We start from the raw sequence: 24,989 nt of genomic DNA, 5'->3' as shown, positions 1-24,989 counted from the left end.
CCGGAAGACACTACAAGTCAGAAGGATGGCCTATCCCCGGACAATTGGGTCAACTCCTTTACTTGTCAACCGGTACACCAAAAAGCCGTTTGACTAAGTAAAGGGGGGGCAGCTGTAGACCCCTCAAATTGTCCGGGTCGGAAATAAGACTCGAAGACTCTCGAAGACCGAAGGAAAGTCAGCCAGAAGGACTCCTGGAAGACCCTAGGATGATTATCTGTAGGTTTAGAGGTCTTAGAGTAGCTTGAAATAAGGAAGTGGAAGGATTGGAGCTCAATACGGCCTCCTAGAAGTTCAGTACGGCCGTACTGAACATTTTGAACTACAATACGGCCGTACTGTAGTTCAAAACTTCAGTACGGGCCATATTGACCCCAGAGGCCGTACTGCGCCTCACTCCTATATATAGGACGTCATTTGGATGTCATTCCACACTTTTGGCACACATTTGGACCTTCTTGTTGAGCATTCTGGGGTTTTTGAGCAGTGTTCTGCCCTAGAATTCTCTCCGAGAGCCGATCCGACGAAGTTCTTGAGTTCTGAGCATTTAGCTTGAGAATTCGAACTAGTCGAAGGGAAATCTTTTTGATTTCCATAGTAAAGATTAATTTTTAGGGAAGGAGCGAGCGAGCGTGTAGTGGGAGGGAGTGCCAAAAAGCCTCCTAACATTTGAATATATAAAAGCACGCTTCAAAGGTTTCTTCTTCAAAATCCTTCCTTTTACTGCTTTCTGATTGTTGCATCACATGTTTAATTTATTCATCATGTAGATATCTTATTCATAGCCGTTTATAATAAATAGGGGTAATTTAGTAATTTTACACTATTATTAATAAAATAATCCGTCATAGGGAACCCGAAAGGGGCGTTGTGGGGTGCTAACACCTTCCCCGCACGTAATCGACTCCCTTACCCAACTCTGGTTGTAATGGCCAAGGTTGATTTGCGAAAATCAATTGCCTTATCCCTTTTTCCAATGTTTTGAGTAAAACATTGGTGGCGACTCCAAGAACCCTTCTTTTTGCGAAAACCACTAATCCATGGAGGGTCCCGCTTGGGATTAACATGGATTGGTGAATCATTTAATAAAATTGTTAGTTCGATGAGGTCTCAGTTTGAGAATAATTCGTTCTAACAATCCATCATTTTTCAAAACTTAAAAAGAGTCCGACCATCGTTGCGAATGCCAATGTCCGTTTCGGCGGGTGGCGACACCTTCGAGGTCACCTCCTTGGTGCCTTGAGGGGCTGAGGTCCCCCCGACCTCTTTCTCTCCCCTCTTTCTTTTTCGACGGGTCTCTGAGGGGGCCACCTCCTCCTCTTGAGGCTTTGGGACCTCAATTTCGGCGACGTTGTAGCGAGACTTCAACTCACGCCACTTGCTCTTGCCCATTATGCCTGCATGCACAAGAGTCAGATACGTCAGTAAAAGAAAATTTTACAAACCCCTAACAATCAAAAAAGACAAGATACTCACTCTCTAGACCTCTCTCCTTGTATGTCGAGTTCGCAAGCGACAGGACGAGCTTGCAATCCAACGGACGAGGAAGCGCTTCTAGGTTTGCAATGGCAGCGGTGTCCGAGGCTGTCAATTATAGATTGGTCAACCCGTTAAACCTGGCCGGAGCCTGCCGCCAGTAAAAAGGAAACTTGATAGACTATGGCCAAGGCCAAGGAATCCAAGAGGTGATATCTTAAAAGAACCAAGAGGAATGGGATGATATTAAAGACCTTTCATATGTTTGTACATATAGTAGTCTCTTTGTATAGGCTTATTTTTGCCTTTGTATTTGTGAGGCATTTTACTTGCTTTTAACTAGTGATTGTGTATTGATTTTAGGGTGGGTTACTTGGAGAGTTTAACTCCATTTAACCTCCTTTGTTGATACATTCATTTTATATTTTTTCAGTAGGGAAAAAGGGGTGGCATTTAGCAATGCTTGAGGGTGTGACTAGTAATTGGGCCAGATCTGGGCCTAGGCAAAATTTTGCATATTAGACTCATTTTGCTCCTAATTTTTCATAGATTTGATTTAGCCAGGTCTCATCATCATATAATGAACCTAACTAAACCAAATCAAATATTTTTGAAATAAATCATGAAGCATTTTTGAGCCTTGGCCGCCTAGCTCATTCTTTTTTTTTCTTGGCCAAAATTTCTAGCTTCTCCTACAAGCTTTGAAGGTTGCCTTCCAAGCTTCTAAACCTTGTCGCCACCGGCCCGAAACGGGCTTTCGGCATTCGCGAAGGATGGTTGGACTCTTTTATTTGTTTAAAAATATGGATTGCTAGAATGACTTATTCTCAAACTGAGACCTTGTCAAACGAGCAATTTTATTAAAAGGCTCACCAATCCATGTTAATCCCAAGCGGGACCCTCCATGGATTAGCGGTTTTCATAAAAAGGAAGGGTTCATGGAGTCGCCACCAATGTTTTACTCAAAACATTGGAAAAAGAAGTTTAAGGCAATCGATTCAAAAATCGACTTCGGCCATGACAACCAGAGTCGGGTAAGGGAGTCGGTTACGCGTGGGGAAGGTGTTAGCACCCCACAGCGCCCCTTTCGGGTTCCCTATGACAGATTATTTCTAAAAATAATAGTGCGAAATTACTAAATTACCCCTATTTATTCTAAACAATTATAACTTAGCTATCTACATGATGACAGTTAAATATACACACAGAAAGCAGTAAAAGGAAGGTCTTAAGAAGAAACCTTTGAAGCGTGCTTTTATATTCAAGTAAAACTGGAAAGCTTTTTGGCGTTCCCTCGCTCTACAAGCCCGCTCGCTCCCTCCTAGAAAATTTTAACTATGGAAATCCGGAGGATTTCCCTTCGACTCAGTTCGAGACTCAAGCAAAAAGCTTAGAACTCGAGAACTTTGTCGGATCAACTCTCCGAGTGATTTCTAGGCAGAGCACTGCTCAAAAAAACCCAGAATACTCAAGAAGAGGGTTAAAACTCAGTGTGAAAGTGTGAAATGACGTCCCATTGACGTCATATTTATAGGGAAGAGGCTCAATACGGTTTCTGGGGGTCAATACGGTCCGTATTGAAGTTTTGAACTACAATACGGCCGTATTGAATTAAATACGGCCGTATTGAAGTTCAAAAACCTCAATACGGCCGTATTGAAGTTCAGTGCAGCCGTATTGAAGTTCAGTGCAGCCGTATTGAATTCAATTCAGCCGTATTGAAGTTCAGAAACTTCAATACGGCCGTATTGAGTTCAGTGCGGCCGTATTGAAGTTCAAAATGTTCAATACGGCCGTACTGAACCTCTAGGAGGCCGTATTGGGCTTCATTCCTCCCACTTTTCTTATTTTAGCTATCCTAAGACCTCTAGACCTATAGAGAACCCTCCTTGGGCCTTCTGGAAGTCCTTCTGGCTGATCTTCCTTCAGTCTTCGAGAGTCTTCAAGCTTTATTTCCGACCCGGACAATTTTAGGGGTCTACAGCTGCCCCCCCTTTACTTAGTCAAACGGCCTTTTAGTGTACCGGTTGACAAGTAAAGGAGTTGACCCAATTGTCCGGGGAATAAGGCCATCCTTCCGACTTGTAGTGTCTTCCGGTGGAAAATTGTTGAGTAGCCTCTCCAGGTTGAGTTTGCCCTCTCCAGGGTGAGTATTAGTCGTCGCCTCTCCAGGCTCATTGCATACCTCGGTGCTCTGGACATCTGGGTAGCTGAGTATTGCCTCTCCAGGCTTGTGCATACCTCGGTGCTCTGGACATCTGGGTAGCTGAGTATTGCCTCTCCAGGCTTGTGCATACCTCGGTGCTCTAGACATCTGGGTAGCTGAGTATTGCCTCTCCAGGCTTGTGCATACCTCGGTGCTCTGGACATCTGGGTAGCTGAGTATTGCCTCTCCAGGCTTGTGCATACCTCGGTGCTCTGGACATCTGGGTAGCTGAGTATTGCCTCTCCAGGCTTGTGCATACCTCGGTGCTCTGGACATCTGGGTAGCTGAGTATTGCCTCTCCAGGCTTTGTGCATACCTCGGTGCTCTGGACATCTGGGTAGCTGAGTATTGCCTCTCCAGGCTTGTGCATACCTCGGTGCTCTGGACATCTGGGTAGCTGAGTATTGCCTCTCCAGGCTTGTGCATACCTCGGTGCTCTGGACATCTGGGTAGCTAAGTATTGCCTCTCCAGGCTTTGTGCATACCTCGGTGCTCTGGACATCTGGGTAGCGTGAGTTTGCCCTCTCCAGGGATTTGTGATAGTTTTGTCTCCACAGTCCACGATGCTGCTTCGACGGTTGTTTTTGATTTTGGTGCCGCTGAGGGCTGGATAACGCAGGGATCCGTCTAGGGGATGTGCAGTTACTCATAGGTTCTTGTGTCCCAATCTTGCATTGCGTAATTGGTGCCCATTGAGGAATTTCTGTTTCCTTGGGGTGTAGACACAAAGATGCTCTTTCTGAGATGAGCGGTGCCTTATGGTTGGCTGACGTCCTTTTGACGGTGGTGGAGTATCCCGGTTATCCTTATTCGGGCGACTCTTTTTGTTTTTCTGGTTTTGTTGCCTCTGTGTAGGCTATTATCCACTGGGGATTTTGTCATTGGTTTTGTCTCCACAGTCCACGATGCTGCTTCGACGGTTGTTTTTTTATTTTGATGCCGCTGAGGGCTAGATAACGCAGGGATCCGTCTAGGGGATGTGCAGTTACTCATAGGTTCCTGTGTCCCAACTTTCCATTGCGTAGTTGGTACCCATTGGGGAATTTCTGATTCCTTAGGGTGCAGACACAAAGATGCTCTTTCTGATGTGAGCGATGCCTTATGATTAGCTGACGTCCTTTCGACGTTGGTGGAGTATCCCGGTTATCCTTATTCGGGTATCTCTTTTGGATTTTTTTTTTTTTGATTTTTGTCGCCTCTGTGTAGGCTATTATCCGCTGGGGGATTTTGTCATTGATTGTGATTAGCCTCTTCTGTTAGGCAGATCATCTTGACGCTTGATGTTTGGCTGAAAAGCCAGATTCCGCTTGGGGAATTGTTATTGATCTTTTGGATTTTTGCTTTTTGTAGGAATGCCTCTTGTGTAGGCGACTGGGGATTTGAAGTTCTTATGCATCCCAGAGTATTATTTAGAAAGCCTCTTCAGGCTTAGCTTCACTCTTCGTTTGAGTTGGAAGGCTACCTTCCACTGAGGAAGTTTAAGTCCTTTCGACTTGGATATTCTGTTTAGATGATCAAGCCTCCCTTGGGGAATTTTGCTGATCTTGGTTTGATAGCTTTCACTGGGGAATTTGGCCCGTGAGTGGAAGCTGAGATATCTCTGGGGAGTATTATTTCTACGAGCCTCTCCAGGCTCATTTATTCTGTACAGTTGGGGAGTATTATTTCAGCAAGCCTCTCCAGGCTCAGTTATTCTGAGAGAGTATTATTTCGGCGAGCCTCTCCAGGCTCAATTATTCTGAGAGAGTATTATTTCGGCGAGCCTCTCCAGGCTCAGTTATTCTGAGAGTATTATTTCGGCAAGCCTCTCCAGGCTCAGTTATTTTGTACAAACTGAGGAGTTTTGTTTGTATCCTTGCCTTTTTTCGTTTTCGGCTTTTGTTGACTGCTGTCATACACAAGCAATTTTCTATTTTTTCTATTTTATGCAATTGCCTCATGATAAGGTCTTTGAATGTGCAACTAATGTGTGTGATGCATAAATGCAAGTTTTATTATTTAATGTTTTTAGAAAAATGAATGGCTCTCCCTATCCTCCTTTTCTTGGAGGAATTTCTGTCATCGACGTGAGGGAATATTTTTGTGAGCCTTTTATGCAGGAGATTATGGATTTTATAGGAACCCCTCCAATTTTCTTTATTGACCGATTATTAAGGAATTTCATACAATTTTTTAGAAATACCAATTTAGAGGCATAATCACATGGTCAAGAGAGAAAAGAAATGAATAGATATTTTATTAATATTCACAAGTGTTTTTACAGAAAGATATACAGAAGGATTTTCTGAAGAATGGCTGGCCAGGGTAGGCTATATACATTGGGCTTAACAATTATATCTGTAATTGTTGCTCTTTACATTCCCCTAGTTGCTTCGGGTGAGATGCCTGAGCCAGGAGCGTAGATGCTGCAAGACGCTTGCTTCTAGAAGATAATCACTTGAACCGCCTTTCGGTTTTCGATTCAAGTGACCGTTGCTTGCTTTGCTTTTACATCTTATTCTTTTGCCCCTAACTTTTGCCTAGGACGTATCCTAGTGGGGATAATTTTGCCTTTGTTTTGCCTAGTACCCTTGTACTGGCGGGCTTTTTGTTTTGCCCTAATTTTTGCCTAGGATGCCCTTTTTCGGGTTTTCATCCTAGCGGGCTTATGCAAGCAACGTCTTCAAGCATAGTACTTCTTTACCTCGTCAGCGTTGACTGGGTATCGAAGTTCTTTTCCATCCATGTCTGTGAGGATCAATGCTCCTCCTGAGAAGGCTCGTTTTTCCACGTATGGTCCTCCGTGATTTGGGGCATACTTTCCGATTTTGTCCTTTTGAGTTGGTAGCAATTTCTTCATTACCAACTCTCCCTCATGGTAGACTCGAGGGTGGACTTTCTTGTCAAAAGCCTTTTTTGATCTTCCTCTGATAGGCTTGACCATGGCATATGGCGTTCAGCCGTTTCTTTTTGATAAGGTTCAACTAGTCGTATCGGCTTTGAACCCATTTTACCTCAGAAAGTTTTGTTTCCATGATTACCCTTAGAGAAGGTATCTCGACTTCGATGGGTAGAACTGCCTCCATCCTATAAACGAGGGAGAATGGAGTAGCTCCTGTAGATGTATGTACTGAAGTCCTATAGCCATGAGGAGCGAAGGGTAACATCTCGTGCCAGTCTTTAAATGAGACAACCATCTTTTGCACTATTTTCTTGATGTTCTTATTGGTTGCCTCGAATGCCCCATTCATCTTTGGCCGATATGGGGAAGAGTTGCGGTGTTGGATCTTGAATTCTTGGCACAGTTCTTCCACCATTTTATTATTCAGATTAGATCCATTTTCAGTGATGATTTATTTCTCCATGCTTCCACTAGATTATTCTAAAATCTTTTGGGACAAGAGAGAAGAGAAAGGAAAGATATTTTTGTTCTGAAGTTTGTGTTTTAGAGAGGATTTATTTTTCAAAAATGGTTTTTGTAAGAATGGATGGCCAAGGTAGGCTTATGTGTTTAGGCTTGTTTGATTAAACACTTATGAAGTTAAAAAGTCGTGTTGTGATTCGACAACTTGGATAGCTTCCCTTGAACCTTTCTTTTTGAATTCGGTTCATGGTACCATCATGGATTTATTTTTGTTTTTTGATTGTCCTTATTTTTGCCTAAAACACCCTTTTGTGGCGTTTTAGCGGACCTTTGTTTTTGTTTATTTTTGTAACCCTAACTTTTGCCTAGGTTACCCTTTCGTGGGATTCCTAGCGGGTCTTTTGCTCTTATTTTTGCGCAGTCCCCTTTTTGAGTTTCCTGCCGAGCCTCTTTTATTTTGAAAGGTTTCTTTTTACCCATGATGGCATTTGTCAAGGCCAAGGGAAGGTGCTCCAAGTTGTCACACACACCTCCACATAAAAATGATGTGGGTTTATTATTATTAAGATGATTTTAACCTCATTCATGTTTATTCAAACAGGGTTAAAAATGATGTGGTTTAGAATTTTATTATAAGCAAGAAAAGAAGCAATGAAGAATGATTTTATTATAATCATAGTGGAAACATGTGTCCTTATTTCATCACTGATATGGGTCCCAATATTGACCTCTTTTATCTCTCGGCCCTGCCCCAAATTCACGGTCTCCAATTTCTCTTGACACGGTTGGAGTAGACGAGTTTCTTGATCTAGCAGTCTTTGCAGATCCGGAGAGATGGTCTCCTCATCACTCTCCAACTCAACCCATTCACTTTTGGATCCCGGTCAGAGCGAACAATTACAGACATAATTATTTTATTGGTTCTGTTTAGGTTTAGAATTTTTAATGAGGAAAGAGAGAATGATATGTGAAAAATGCCTCTTTATTGATATGTATTAAAACTGTAAAACCCTTATTTACATGAAAAGGTTCTCATGATCTCGGGTACTGATCATGAGTCCTTAAAAGAAGAATATGGAAAATTAAGGAGGGGCCCTATCGTGGCTTGTTCTTCTCTCTAATCCTGCTTTGGCCGAGGATTCTTGCTCACGTCGGGCGCTGTCGAATCAAAAGTGATCCACCCAGCATCAATAAGGCTTTAGACCTTGTGTTTGAGAGCTAGACAGTTCTCTGTTGAATGCCCTGGTGCCCCCGAGTGGTATAGGCATTTATCTTGTGGTTTGTACCACTCGGGATAAGGTGGATCCATCTTCTTTGGTGGAACGTAAGCTAGAAGACGTGCTTCCACTAGCTTCGGCAGGAGATCGCTGTAGGTGGTCGGAAGTTTATCAAACTTCTTCACAGGGGTGAATTGCGATCTTCCTGACTTCGAAGTGGAGGAAGATGAGGAAATGGTTATGGCACTGACTCCTCCCTCCTTCTTCTTCCCAAAGGTCTTCTTAGCTTTAAATGATTGGGAAGGTTTAGCTAGCTTCCCACTTTTCAGCTCTTGTTCCACTCTTCCTCCAACATGATGGGACTCATGGTCACTGTGCTCAGCCCCTTGTATGTTGTGGTGACGCATGAGTTCCATCATTTGCGCCATTTGCTCCTTGAGCTGTGAGAGCTCGGTTGTGAGCTTCTTATATTGTTCCTCCAGCGCTTCCATCTTCTTGATTTTCTGTGCGCGTGTGAGGACAGAGAGATGACCAGCCACTTTCTAGAATGAATGTTTTAATTAGTTTATTTATGGGATGAATACGCTCTTGATGTGAGCTTGATAAGACTCCATCTTTAAGGCGTTGCCTTTTTAAGATGAAGGTTTATCACCCTCCCTAGCCTATGATCTCTCCTCAACGGAGAATCTCAATAGTCATGGGTCCCTTTTGCTCACATCGAGAGGGTATTGGTGATCCTAAAATGCATGGTTTATGAGGATGCATGATGTCTTATTGGTAATGATGTACATGCTCCTCACTTTTATTATATTTTCGCACATGGTCTTTCCTCTCATGTCATGGTTTTTTCATGCATGGGGATTTATTCTTAGACCTTATCACGAGGTTATTTATTAATGCACAAACAATTGCACATAAGCATTTACACAAACAATTCACTCATCCACGAACAGTCACGAGCGAATCACGAGGTAGGGGTTTCCTGCAGAAAGGTGCATATTCAAGGTGGTTCTAACTGTTCTCACCGGTCTGAGGCCCCCAAGGTGCCCCCATTATAGGGACCCAATTCCTCTCGTTGTAAGTCGATGGAAAGCTCCAACGCACTGTCGGACTCGAGTTCATGGTTATCACCTTGAGTGATGCTTTCCGACAACGGTCTACGGGCACCTATAGACCCATTCGACAACCGGCCGTACTAACATCCACTCCCTATGGCTTACCACTCATGCCCCCGGGTATAGAGGGAACTGTTGTGTGCAAAGGTTTGTGTGCAATTTTTATTTCAAACATTTGCGAAAATTAAACAAACAACAGTTATTAAAAGCCAAATAGGTAAAACATGTTATTATACAAGCGAGGGGTAATGAAGTAATTTTAACTATTATTTGTTAAAAATAATCTGTCACTAAATGGGACTGACTCTCGAGGCTTCCCCAGTGAAGTCGCCATCTGTCGCCACCAGCCCGAAACGGGCTTTCGGCATTCGCGAAGGATGGTTGGACTCTTTTATTTGTTTAAAAATATGGATTGCTAGAATGACTTATTCTCAAACTGAGACCTTGTCAAACGAGCAATTTTATTAAAAGGCTCACCAATCCATGTTAATCCCAAGCGGGACCTTCCATGGATTAGCGGTTTTCATAAAAAGGAAGGGTTCATGGAGTCGCCACCAATGTTTTACTCAAAACATTGGAAAAAGAAGTTTAAGGCAATCGATTCAAAAATCGACTTCGGCCATGACAACCAGAGTCGGGTAAGGGAGTCGGTTACGCGTGGGGAAGGTGTTAGCACCCCACAACGCCCCTTTCGGGTTCCCTATGACAGATTATTTCTAAAAATAATAGTGCGAAATTACTAAATTACCCCTATTTATTCTAAACAATTATAACTTAACTATCTACATGATGACAGTTAAATATACACACAGAAAGCAGTAAAAGGAAGGTCTTAAGAAGAAACCTTTGAAGCGTGCTTTTATATTCAAGTAAAACTGGAAAGCTTTTTGGCGTTCCCTCGCTCTACAAGCCCGCTCGCTCCCTCCTAGAAAATTTTAACTATGGAAATCCGGAGGATTTCCCTTCGACTCAGTTCGAGACTCAAGCAAAAAGCTCAGAACTCGAGAACTTTGTCGGATCAACTCTCCGAGTGATTTCTAGGCAGAGCACTGCTCAAAAAAACCCAGAATACTCAAGAAGAGGGTTAAAACTCAGTGTGAAAGTGTGAAATGACGTCCCATTGACGTCATATTTATAGGGAAGAGGCTCAATACGGTTTCTGGGGGTCAATACGGTCCGTATTGAAGTTTTGAACTACAATACGGCCGTATTGAATTAAATACGGCCGTATTGAAGTTCAAAAACCTCAATACGGCCGTATTGAAGTTCAGTGCAGCCGTATTGAAGTTCAGTGCAGCCGTATTGAATTCAATGCAGCCGTATTGAAGTTCAGAAACTTCAATACGGCCGTATTGAGTTCAGTGCGGCCGTATTGAAGTTCAAAATGTTCAATACGGCCGTACTGAACCTCTGGGAGGCCGTATTGGGCTTCATTCCTCCCACTTTTCTTATTTTAGCTATCCTAAGACCTCTAGACCTATAGAGAACCCTCCTTGGGCCTTCTGGAAGTCCTTCTGGCTGATCTTCCTTCAGTCTTCGAGAGTCTTCAAGCTTTATTTCCGACCCGGACAATTTTAGGGGTCTACAAACCTTAGTAGGTTTGGATGACCTTACCATGGTTCTTAAGTGAACCATGGTCAAGGTTAGCTTCTCCTACAAGTTCTAGAAACCATGGATGGTTAGCCACTTTACCATGGTTCCTAGTGAACCATGGTTAAGGTTAGCTTCCTCTACAAGCTACCTCTCCCTATATATTTCTAAATTGCTCATTGTACTTCACTTTTTGAGATATGAAATCAGAATTTGACTCAAATTCTCTCCTCTTAAAGTCCTAAATTTCGTGGAGAAACTTTCTCTATAAGTTTCTCTCAAAGGTTTCCAACCTTTTAGCTTGTTCAACAAGCTTCATCACTCTTTCATGGAGTAACCGAACCTCCTTGGTGATTCTTCTCCATTGAAGCTTCTTCAAAGGAGTTCCTCATCCAAATTCGTGGTCAACCTCAAGAGTTTAAAGGTCTTAGAATGGAGCACTTGAAGATTCATCAATCTTCTCCAAGTAGTTCCATCAAAACTTCGGTAACCCGCTGAAGTGCAACACCTCGTCTTTCAACGGGTCGACATCCTGGAGCGCAACCCGGAAGAACTCTTGCTTGAAATTTTTATAAGACTAGGAGTAAAGAGAAAACAACCTCTCAGCCTTACTACCACTCAGAGACGCCCAACCATAAGGAGGAACGCCCAGTTTCAACTGATAAAAATGAAGAAAAAAAGAAGAGATAACTTTATCCCTAGGGTCGAACACAGGACTTGAAAAGCCCTAAAAAAACCTCAGCTATTGAGGTGCAACTGGCAAGGAGCTGAGCTGACAAAATTTAAAAAATCACATTCAAACTGCTTAAAGGGAAGGCATACGCCTAAATCCCTGAAAAAACACTGATACATGTAAAAGAAGGGAGGGTCGGAAGTACTCCCCATGTAAACACGCTCACCGGGCTGACAGGGTTCAAGCCGGATAAGCTTGGAAATGGAAGGTTCACAGATCCTATGCAATTTCCACATCGCATTAATCTCCATGAACGATTTGAAGACACTTTGGAATTCCCTGATGTCACCTCTGACCCAATCGTAGCCAGGGATGACAGGGAAGGGTTCCCTAGGCTAGTTTCCCTTCTTTTCGGCGGCGACCGTCTCGGCGACCACCGCCTTGCCGTGCGCCTTGCCTTTACCCTTGGCCGGCGCAGAAGAAGCGACACCACTGTTACAAGCCATCAAGAAAACAAAAAGATTTGAGGAGAAGGAGAAGACAAAGAAATCGAAATACCTGGTACTCCTTTGACAAACAAAGAACAATAACGAAGGATGGGAACCCGGATTGCCAGAAATGGCGATGGAGGAAAACGGAGCCAAGAAGGGTGAAGACGAAAATTGGACAGAGGAAGGCAAAGAAAATTGGCGTGCATAAGAAGCCAGAGACAAAAGAGAGTGAGAAGAGTAAAAAGGGAGAGGGGCGCGAGAGAGAGAAAAAGGGCTCCCCGAAATTCAAACGGCTATGGCACGTGTCGGAAAGAGAATGCACCTGACGACACATTTAATGAAGCCCATTATGATGAAGCACAACCATCATTGCATAACTGTCACCCCCATCAACACGCCGCCCAGGCATTTTGGAATGCGAAACGACAGTTGGGACACATGGAAGCACAATAGAGAAGCGTACGCGAAGGGTCCCGACCCCCTACCGAGCTTGGCATTAACTCCTTGACCCACGGTCTTCGGAGCTTGGGGGACTAGTGATGGCATCCTTACTTGCATGAACTTGAGCTGATGAGCAAGGAGGAGGACGCCTTCTCCAAGGATCAAGTTCTTCAAAGGTGGACCAAGGTTTTAGGGTGGATGATGATGGAATGGACGAAAATGAAGGTTGGGCAGAAGGTGTTTGAGGAAATGCTTGAGAATGGTACTCTAGGGTTGGCTCACTTCATGATGATGAAGGCCACTTCTAGGGTTGTTTCTCTCAAGGTGGAGATGGTAGGGTTTGGCCGAAAATAGCCAAGGGTGACTAAGGAAAGATATAAAGGCACTAAAGGCTCTCTTTATATTCAATATCCAAAGTATTTACAAGGTGTGGGGTGTTGGGTATTTATAGGAGGGGAGGCATCTAGGGTTGCATTTGGAGTAGGCAAATGCATTCCAAATGAAATGCAAATGAACCCTAGATGAAACTTGGTGGCCAAGGATGGAATCTTTGGGTTTAGATTGGCTATATCTAGGTGCATGATAAGACCATGCAACCTTTGCCCTCCACTTGGTGTAGACCCCTAAAGTTGTCCGGGTCGGAAATAAAGCTTGAAGACTCTCGAAGACTGAAGGAAGATCAGCCAGAAGGACTCCTGGAAGGCCCTAGGAGGGTTCTCTGTAGGTCTAGAGGTCTTAGAATAGCTCAAAATAAGGAAGTGGAGGGAATGAAGCCCAATACGGCCGTACTGAACTTAATACGGCCGTATTGAAGCTTCAATACGGCCGCAGTGAACTCAATACGGCGTATTGAAGTTTCTGAAACTTCAATACGGCCGTACTGAAATCAATACGGCCGTATTGAAGCTTCAATACAGCCGTATTGAACTCAATACGGCCGTATTGAAATTTCTGAATTTCAATACGGCCGTATTGAACTCAATACGGCCGTATTGAAGTTCAAAAATTTCAATACGGCCGTATTGCTTCTCTAGGCCGTATTGCGCCTATTCCCTATAAATATGACGTCAATTGGACATCATTCCACACTTTTGCAGATAGTTTTAACCCTCTCCTTGAGTATTCTGGGGTTTTTGAGCAGTGTTCTGCCCTAGAAATCACTCGGAGAGTTGATCCGACAAAGTTCTTGAGCCCCGAGCCATTTTGCTTGAGGATCGAACCTAGTCGAAGGGAAATCCTCCGGATTTCCATAGTTAAAAGTTTTTAGGAAGGAGCGAGCGAGCTTGTAGAGCGAGGGAACGCCAAAAAGCTTCCCAGTTTTACTCAATATATAAAAGCACGCTTCAAGAGGTTTCTTCTTAAATCCTTCCTTTTACTGCTTTCTGTGTGCATATTTAAACTGTCATCATGTAGATAGTTAATTTATAATCGCTTATAATAAATAGGGGTAATTTATTAATTTTATGCTGTTATTTTAGAAAATAATCTGTCATAGGGAACCCGAAAGGGGCGCTGTGGGGTGCTAACACCTTCCCCACGCGTAACCGACTCCCTTACCCAACTCTGGTTGTAATGGCCAAAGTTGATTTATAAAATCAATTGCCTTATCCCTTTTTCCAATGTTTTGAGTAAAACATTGGTGGCGACTCCACGAACCCTCCTTTTACGAAAACCACTAATCCATGGAGGGTCCCGCTTGGGATTAATATGGATTGGTGAGACATTTTAATAAATAAATTGGATAAGATCGACAAGGTCTCAGTTTGAGAACAAGTCGTTCTAATAATCCAATACATTTTCAAAACTAAAATAAAAGCGAGCTCGACCGTCTTCGCGACCGCCGAGGCCCGTTTGGGCCGGTGGCGACAGATGGCGACTCCACTGGGGAAGCTTCGAGAGTCAGTCCCATTTAGTGACAGATTATTTTAACAAATAATAGTTAAAATTACTTCATTACCCCTTGTTTGTATTATAATATGTTTTACCTATTTGGCTTTAAATAACTGTTGTATTTTTAAATTTACGCAATTGTTTGAAATAAAAACTGCACACAAACCTTTGCACACAACAGTTCCCTCTATACCCGGGGGCATGAGTGATTAACCATAGGGAGTGGATGTTAGTACGGCCGATTGTCGAATGGGTCTATAGGTGCCCGTAGACCGTTGTCGGAAAACATCACTCAAGGTGATAACCATGAACTTGAGTCCGACGGTGCGTTGGAGCTTTCCATCGACCTACGACGAGAGGAATTGGGTCCCTATAATGGGGGCACCTTGGGGGCCTTTGACCAAGTGAGAACAGTTAGATCCTCCTTGAATATGCACTTTTCTGCAGGAGACCCCTACCTCGTGATTCGCTCGTGACTGTTCGTGGATGAGTGAATTGTTTGTGTAAATGCTTATGTGCAATTGTTTGTGCATTAATAAATAACCTCGTGATAAGGTCTAAAAAATAATCCCCATGCATGAAAATGTCATGACATGAGAGGAAAAACCAATGTGTGAAAATATAATAAAAGTAAGGAGCATAGGCATCATTATCAATAATACCTCATGCATCCTCATCATCATTTATAGGTTCACTAATACCCTCTCGATGTGAGTGAAAGAGACCCGTGACTATTGAGATTCTCCGTTGTGGAGAGATAATAGCCTAGGGAGGGTGATAAACTTTCATCTTAAAAAGGCAGCGCCTCAAAGATGAAAGATTATCAAGCTCACATCAAGAGTGTATTCATATCATAAATAAGCTAATTAGAATAAACATTCATTTTAGAAAGTGGCTGGTCATCTCTCTGTCCTCACACGCGCAAAGAAAATCAAGAAAATGGAAGCGCTAGAGGAACAAAACAAGAAGCTCACGACCGAGCTTTCACAGCTCAAAGAGCAGATGGCGCAAATGTTGGAACTCATGCGTCACCATAACATTCATGGATCTCATCACAGTGACCATGGGTCCCATCATGAGGGAGAGGAGGAAGAGCATGAAGAAGATCCTCCACATGCCATACCTATTGGGGCTGGAATCATGATTAAAGAGCCCGAAGTTTCAAAAGAACAATTCCACGCCCTAGAGGATCGGCTGAGGGCTATGGAGGGGCATGATTTTGACATCAAAGATGCCGCCGACATGTGCTTAGTGAAGGATATTCAATTCCCTCCCAAATTTAAAGTGTCGGATTTCCCAAAGTACGTGGGATCGACTTGCCCCAAAAGTCATCTCACCATGTACTGTCGCAAGATGGCTGCATATGCCACAAATGAAAAGCTCTTGATCCACTGCTTCCAAGAGAGCTTGGCTGATACCGCGCTCAACTGGTATATGCAGCTAGATGGAAATCTAATACACACATGGAGGCAGTTGGCCGACGCCTTTCTCAAACGCTACAAATACAACATCGACCTAACACCCGATAGGTCAGATCTTCAAGCCTTGAGTAAAAAGAATGATGAATCTTTCAAGGCGTACGCCCAACGATGGAGGGAGTTGGCGGCACAGATAGAGCCCCCGCTGTCGGATAAGGAGACGGTGTCCTTATTCATCAACTCGTTGACTGGTCCCTATTACGATAAAATGATAGGGAACACAACGACACTCTTCTCGGACATCATCACCATTGGGGAGAGAGTGGAACAAGGACTTAAAAGTGGGAAGCTAGCAAAGCCCTCCCAATCATTCGAAGCTAAGAAGACCTTTGGGAAGAAGAAGGAGGAAGGAGTCAACGCCATAACCATTTCTTCATCTTCTTCCACTTCGAAGTCAGGAAGATCGCAATTCATCCCTGTGAAGAAGTTTGATAAACTTCCGACCACTTATAGCGATCTCCTGCCGAAGCTAGTAGAAGCCAAACTTCTAGCTCATGTTCCACCAAGGAAGATCGACCCACCTTACCCTGATTGGTACAAGCCATAAGACAAATGTTTATACCATTCGGGGGCACCAGGGCATTCAACAGAGAGATGCCTAGCTCTCAAATACAAGGTCCAAAACCTTATTGATGCCGGGTGGGTCACCTTCGATTCGACAGCGCCCGACGTGAGCAAGAATCCTCTGCCAAAGCAGGAGTAGAGAGAAGAACAAGCCACGATAGGGCCCCTTCATATTTCTCTTTTAGGGACTCATGATCAGTACCCGAGATCATGAGAACCTTTTCATGTAAATAAGGGTTTTTGTACAGTTTTAATACATATAAATAAAGAGGCATTTTTCACATTATTCTCTTTTTTGTTCTTTTCTCTCTTTCCTCATTAACATTAATAATTCTAAACCTAAACAGAACCAATAAAATAATTATGTCTGTAATTGTTCGCTCTGACCGGGATCCGAAGGTGAAAGGTTTGAGTTGGACAGTGATGAGGAAACCATTTCTCCGGATTTGCAAAGATTGCTAGATCAAGAAGCTCGTCAAGAGAAATTGGAGACTATAAATTTGGGGCATGGCCGAGAGATAAAAGAGGTCAACATTAGGACCCATACCAGTGATGAAATAAGGACACATGTTTCCGCTATGATTATAATAAAATCATTCTTCATTGCTTCTTTTCTTGCTTATAATAAAATTCTAAACCACATTATTTTTAACCCTGTTTGAATAAACATGAATGAGGTTAAAATCATCTTAATAATAATAAACCCACATCATTTTTATGTGGAAGTGTGTGTGACAACTTGGAGCACCTTCCCTTGGCCTTGACAAGTGCCATCATGGATAAAAATAAATCCTTCAAAATAAAAGAAGCTCGGCAGGAAACCCAAAAAGGGGTCTGCGCAAAAATAAGAGCAAAAGACCCGCTAGGAATCCCACAAAAGGGTGACCTAGGCAAAAGTTAGGGTTGCAAAAATGAACAAAAACAAAAGTCCGCTAAAACGCCACAAAAGGGTGTTTTAGGCAAAAATAAGGACAATCAAAAAACAAAAGAAATCCATGATGGTACCATGAGCCGAATTCAAGAAAGGTTCAAGGGAAGCTATCCAAGTTGTCAAAATCACAACGTCAATAAACAAAGATTTTCTTAACTTCATAAGTGTTTAATCAAACAAGCCTAAACACATAAGCCCACCTTGGCCAAACATTCTTACAAAATCCATTTTTCAAAAATAAAACAATCCCCTCTAAAACACAAACTTTTGAAAAATATACCCTTTCCTTCTTTTCTCTCTTGTCCCAACGATTTTAGAATAATCTAGTGGAAGCATGGAGAAATAAATCATCACTGATAATGGATCCAATTTGAACAATAAGATGGTGGAAGAACTGTGCAAAGAGTTCAAAATTCAGCACCATAACTCTTCCCCATATCGACCAAAGATGAATGGGGCGGTCGAGGCAGCCAATAAGAATATCAAGAAGATAGTACAAAAGATGGTTGTCTCATTCAAAGACTGGCATGAGATGCTACCCTTCGCTCTCCATGGTTATAGGACTTCAGTACGTACATCCACAGGAGCTACTCCATTCTCCCTTGTTTATGGAATGGAGGCAGTTCTGCCGGTTGAAGTCGAGATACCGTCTCTGAGAGTAATCATGGAAGCAAAACTTTCCGAGGCAGAATGGGTTCAAAGTCGACACGACCAATTGAACCTTATCGAAGAAAAACGACTGAACGCCATATGCCATGGTCAAGCCTACCAAAGGAAGATCAAAAAGGCTTTTGACAAGAAAGTCCATCCTCGAATCTACCATGAGGGAGAGCTGGTGATGAAGAAATTGCTACCAGCTCAAAAGGACAAAATCGGAAAGTGGGCCCCAAATTACGAAGGACCATACGTGGTGAAGCGAGCCTTCTCCGGAGGAGCATTGATTCTCACAGACATGGACGGAGAAGAACTTCGATACCCAGTCAACGCTGACGTGGTAAAGAAGTATTATGCTTGAAGACGTTGCTTGCATCAGCCCGTTAGGATGAAAACCCAAAAAAGGCGTCCTAGGCAAAAGTTAGGGCAAAATAAAAAGCCCGCCAGTACAAGGGTACTAGGCAAAACAACGGCAAAATTATCCCCGCTAGGATACGTCCTAGGCAAAAGTTAGGGGCAAAAGAATAAGATGTAAAAGCAAAGCAAGCAACGATCGTTTGAATCGAAAACCGAAAGGCGGTTCAAGCGATTATCTTCTAGAAGCAAGCGTCTTGCAGCATCTACACTCCTGGCTCAGGCCGAAGCAATTAGGGGAACGTAAAGAGCAACAATTACAGATATAATTGTTAAGCCCAATGTATATAGCCTACCCTGGCCAGCCATTCTTCAGAAATTTCCTTCTGTATATCTTTCTGTAAAAACACTTGTGAATATCAATAAAAATATCCATTTGTTTCTTTTCTTTCTTGACCATGTGATTATGCCTCTGAATTGGTTTTTCATAAAAATTGTACGAAATTCCATTAATAATCGGTCAATAAAAGAAAATTGGAGGGGTTCCTGTAAAATCCATAATCTCCTGCATAAAGGCTCACAAAAATACTCCCTCGCGTCAATGACAGAAAGTCCTCCAAGAAGAAGAGGATAGGGAGAGCCACTCACTTTTCTAAATAAATGAACAAAAATAAAAAAAATTGTATTGCATTTGTGCATCACACACACATTAGTTGCACATTCAAAGACCTTATCATGAGGCAACCGCATAAAATAGAAAAATAGAAAATTGCTTGTGTATGACAGCAGCAAGCAAAATGCAAAGATTCAGAAAATCAACAGCATCATACAGAATAACTGAGCCTGGAGAGGCTTGCCGAAAGAATACTCTCAGAATAACTGAGCCTGGAGAGGCTTGCCGAAAGAATACTCTCAGAATAACTGAGCCTGGAGAGGCTTGCCGAAAAAATATACTCTTAGAATAATTGAGCCTGGAGAGGCTTGCCGAAATAATACTCCTACAAAATAACTGAGCCTGGAGAGGCTTGCCGAAATAATACTCTCTCATAATAACTGAATTTAATTTCTTTAGCACTTTTAATTTCTGTACAGCAAAAGCCAAAAACATAAAAAAGGCAAAATACAGAAAAAGCCAAATCAGAAGAAAAGGCAAAATACAGAAAAAGCCGAAAATAAAAAAGGCAAGGATACAGAAAATCCAACAAACAGTTTGTACAGAATAACTGAGCCTGGAGAGGCTTACCAAAATACTCCTCATCCCCCAACTGTACAGAGTAAATGAGCCTGGAGAGGCTCGTAGAAATAATACTCCCCAGAGAAAACCTCAACTCAAGCTCATGGAACGAATCCCCAGCAAGAGCTATCAAAGCAAAATCGACGCAATCCCCAATGGAAGTGCGATCATCCAAACAGTATATACAAGTCAAAGGACTTAACACTTCCTCAGTGGAAGATAGCTCTCCGACTCAAAGCGCTGAGTGAGGCTAAGCCTGCAGAGGCTTCCTAAATAATACTCTGGGATACATAAGATCCCTCATTCCCCAATCGCCTACTCAGAGGCATCCCTGCAAAAGGAGAAAAAATCAAAAAATATCAATAAATATTTCCCAAGCGGAATTCGGCATTCAGCCAATCATCAAACATCAAGATAATTCGCCTACTCAGAGGCATCCCTGCAAAAGGAGAAAAATCAAAAAAAACATCAATAACTATTCCCCAAGCGGAATTTGGCACTCAGCCGAACACTGAACTCCAATTCCTCAGTCGCCTACATAAGAGGCACTCCTTTAAAAGGAAAAATCATAAAAAGATCAATAATCATTCCCCAAGCGGAATCCGGCTCTCAGCCTATCATTGAATATCAAGATGATCTGCCTAACAGAAGAGGCCAATCACAACCAATGACAAAATCCCCTGGCGGATAACAGCCTACACAGAGGCAACAAAATCCAAAAATTAAAAAGAGTTACCCGAACAAGGATAACCGAGATACTCCACCAACGTCGAAAGGACGTCAGCCAATCATAAGGCACCGCTCACATCAGAAAGAGCATTTTTGTGTCTGCACCCCTAAGGAATCAGAAATTCCCCAGTGGGCACCAACTACGCAATGGAAAGTTGGGACACAAGAACCTATGAGTAACTGCACATCCCCTAGACGGATCCCTGCGTTATCCAGCCCTCAGTGGCACAAAAATCGAAAAACAACCGTCGAAGCAGCATCGTGGACTGTGGAGACAAAATCATCACAAATCCCTGAAAAGGAGATATTCACGCTACCCCGTCATCACAAACACGGAGGTATGCAGCTTCCGGCTCGAGCAATGAGCGAAGCTATCTCTGGAAAGGAGGTACTCACTGCTTACCGTTGTCACAAGGGTACTTAGCTTCCGGCTCGAACAAAGAGTGAAGCTAAGCCTGGAGAGGCGGTACTCACAGCTTCCAGCTTGGGCAGCAAGCAAAGCAAAGCCTGGAGAGGCGAAACTCACACTGCTCACCGTCGTCACAAAGGTGCTTAGTTTCCGGCTCGAACAAAGAGCGAGACTAAGCTTGGAGAGGCGAAACTCACACTGCTCACCGTCGTCACAAAGGTGCTTAGTTTCCGACTCGAACAAAGAGTGAGACTAAGCCTGGAGAGGCGAAACTCACACTGCTACCGTTGTCACAAGGGTACTTAGCTTCCGGCTCGAACAAAGAGTGAAGCTAACCCTGGAGAGGCGGTACTCACAGCTTCCAGCTTGGGCAGCAAGCAAAGCAAAACCTGGAGAGGCTACTCGACAATTTTCCACCGGAAGACACTACAAGTCAGAAGGTTGGCTTATTACCCGGACAATTGGGTCAACTCCTTTACTTGTCAATCGATACACTAAAAAGACCGTTTGACTAAGTAAAGGGGGGGCAGCTGTAGACCCCTAAAGTTGTCCGGGTCGGAAATAAAGCTTGAAGACTCTCGAAGACTGAAGGAAGATCAGCCAGAAGGACTCCTGGAAGGCCCTAGGAGGGTTCTCTGTAGGTCTAGAGGTCTTAGAATAGCTCAAAATAAGGAAGTGGAGGGAATGAAGCCCAATACGGCCGTACTGAACTTAATACGGCCGTATTGAAGCTTCAATACGGCCGCAGTGAACTCAATACGGCGTATTGAAGTTTCTGAAACTTCAATACGGCCGTACTGAAATCAATACGGCCGTATTGAAGCTTCAATACAGCCGTATTGAACTCAATACGGCCGTATTGAAATTTCTGAATTTCAATATGGCCGTATTGAACTCAATACGGCCGTATTGAAGTTCAAAAATTTCAATACGGCCGTATTGCTTCTGTAGGCCGTATTGCGCCTATTCCCTATAAATATGACGTCAATTGGACGTCATTCCACACTTTTGCAGATAGTTTTAACCCTCTCCTTGAGTATTCTGGGGTTTTTGAGCAGTGTTCTGCCCTAGAAATCACTCGGAGAGTTGATCCGACAAAGTTCTTGAGCCCCGAGCCATTTTGCTTGAGGATCGAACCTAGTCGAAGGGAAATCCTCCGGATTTCCATAGTTAAAAGTTTTTAGGAAGGAGCGAGCGAGCTTGTAGAGCGAGGGAACGCCAAAAAGCTTCCCAGTTTTACTCAATATATAAAAGCACGCTTCAAGAGGTTTCTTCTTAAATCCTTCCTTTTACTGCTTTCTGTGTGCATATTTAAACTGTCATCATGTAGATAGTTAATTTATAATCGCTTATAATAAATAGGGGTAATTTAGTAATTTTATGCTGTTATTTTAGAAAATAATCTGTCATAGGGAACCCGAAAGGGGCGCTGTGGGGTGCTAACACCTTCCCCACGCGTAACCGACTCCCTTACCCAACTCTGGTTGTAATGGCCAAAGTTGATTTATAAAATCAATTGCCTTATCCCTTTTTCCAATGTTTTGAGTAAAACATTGGTGGCGACTCCACGAACCCTCCTTTTACGAAAACCACTAATCCATGGAGGGTCCCGCTTGGGATTAATATGGATTGGTGAGACATTTTAATAAATAAATTGGATAAGATCGACAAGGTCTCAGTTTGAGAACAAGTCGTTCTAATAATCCAATACATTTTCAAAACTAAAATAAAAGCGAGCTCGACCGTCTTCGCGACCGCCGAGGCCCGTTTGGGCCGGTGGCGACACTTGGGCCTAAGCCTTTCTAACACCAAAAATAGATCCAATGAACACCAAAAAAATGTGTCACCCTTCTAGTTAACACCCTAGCCCAAAATTAAAAACCCTAATCATCTAGAGCACCCCATAATACAAGGGTAAAAAGGGAAATACAAGGGAAAATAAATTCTAAGTCCTAAACACCCCAAAATACAAGGGTAAAATTGGAAATACAAGTAAAATAAATTCTATGATTAAAAAGAACTTAGGAGCTAAGGTCCAAAAGTGGCCTCACTAACCCATTCCTCTTGCCTCCTTTAATATATCACCTCTTGGTCTTCTCGGCCTTAGTCTTATTCCATCATTCCCTCCCTCTTGAAAAGGATTTGACCTCAAATCAAGAGGTTCCTCATGGTGGGCATCATGACCAACAAAAACATAAAAATAAGCATTAGAGGTAATAGTATATGATAGAAATGGAAAGTGTATCCTAAGAGGAGTTCTACTAAAAATGCTAAAAAGATTGTCTAAATTAAAAGGACTATACTTTCTAATGTTAAGGATAGGATCCTCCCCACGGTGAAGTCTAGGTGTATAACTAAAACCTAAAAAGGTAAAAAGACTAAAACTATAGCACACTAATGTATTAGTCCTAAAAACTAAAATATCTTGTTGGAAGTGCCCAATGTAATGACATAGGTATGTATTGGAAAATAAAGAAAACTTAACTAAAAAATTACCTAAACAACTTTGTATTGCATAATTTGTTAGATACATATGAGAAAAAGGTGTTAAGAGGAGTCTAGGAAACTCATATAATCTAAGTTTGTCTTGTAGGAAAGTATTCAAGTTAAGTTCAAATAAGTTTGAACTTCCTTCAAGATCAAAAATAGAAGATACAACACCATGAGATGTATCCAACAAACCATACAAACCAAAAGTTGGGTGCTTTATGAAGAAAACTAAAGTAGAAAGAGTCTTAAAGAAAGAAGGCTTATCTTCCTTGGGCACCACCAAGGAAGTAGCACAAGAAGTGGGACTAAGTGAAGTCCACTTCTTTTTCACTAAATCTTGAAGTTGAGATTCTTTTTCTTTAAAAAGGATTTGTTTTTGAATCTCCACTTCATGACTAGTGGCAACGTGAGAGAAAGAGTTAAGGTCTTGATGATTGAAGAAAGTCTTTTTAAAATCATTTTCAATGGGAAAGTGACTCTCTTCAAGCATAAGCCCTTTGGAAGAAACATTATCCTCCTTACTCTTCTCTAAGAGTGTTGGTTGTTGTTTTTCATTTTCTAGCCACTCTTTAACCTTCTCTATACTTTTCTTTATTTTTTCTTTCTTTTCTATTTTTGTTTCTTTTTGTTTCCTTCTAAGTTCCTCCTCTCTTGTTGTATTTTCTTGCTCATGCATACTCCTAGGAACTCTAACTTCTTTGCCTTTTTGAGATCTAGTTGGAACAATCCTAGGTTGGGATCCACTATTTTCTCTCCTCTCAACTAATTTTGCAAGTAGTTGTTTTATTTCCTCATTATTTTTTTCAAACTCTTTTTCTTTTCTTCTCAATTCTTCCTCTCTTTTTATATTTTCCTCTTCTTTTTTTCTTAGGTACTCTTTGAGTTGCCTAATTTCTTCCCTAACACTAGACCTAGTACTACAAGAGTTATGACCATGGACACTAGAATGATCACTCATCTTTGATCCAAAAAGGTTTTCACAAAGTGTTTTCAAAAAGGTTTGAAAAAGTTTTCACAAAGAGTGAGTGATAAAAGGGTTTTCACAAAAAAGGATTTTCAAGGTGCAAGATAGGTATGAAAAGGCCTAAGTGTACAAAGTGAACTATCAAGGGAGGTGGACTACTAAGAATCACTTAAAAACCAAGCCTTTTCAAGTAAAAATCACTAAGCCTTTTCACACTTTTCTCACAAAAACAATTTTCACAATACTAAGGTGTGTGATGTGCACGCCCCCCTAGTAGGCAAATGAAGCCTTCTAAAAGAAACAAATAAACAAAGTAAAGTTCTAGGCAATTATACTACCAAAGCTTTAAAGCATGCAAAGGAAAGCACTTAAAGCATATGCTAGTCGGTTTCCTAGGTGAAGGTTTTCAAATCACCTTCAAACTACACGAAACTACCACCAAATTGAAAAGGTTTAAAAATGGACAATTACAAACCAAAAATGAATGAAACCAAGGCCAAAAACTCAAGAGGCCGAAATTTAACAAGAAACAAATAAGTAGAAGAAAAGAAAAAAAAAAGGAAGTCTCCAAGTCTTCAATTCTCCACCCCTTCATAATGAACACCCAATGTTAGTCTTGAAATGGTGTTTGCACTCTTTGAATTGGTGTGATCCTCCAAAGTTCCTTGAACTCCAATCGGACAACCCCTCCACTCAATCCACCAAGAAAGTGTGTAGTGTTTTAGAAGTTTTCCCCACCT

The sequence above is a fragment of the Cajanus cajan genome, chromosome 5 (assembly GCF_000230855.2).
Source record: "Cajanus cajan strain Asha chromosome 5, NIPB_CcT2T_4, whole genome shotgun sequence".
Lineage (NCBI taxonomy): Eukaryota > Viridiplantae > Streptophyta > Magnoliopsida > Fabales > Fabaceae > Cajanus > Cajanus cajan.
This window is presented reverse-complemented; position numbering follows the sequence as displayed.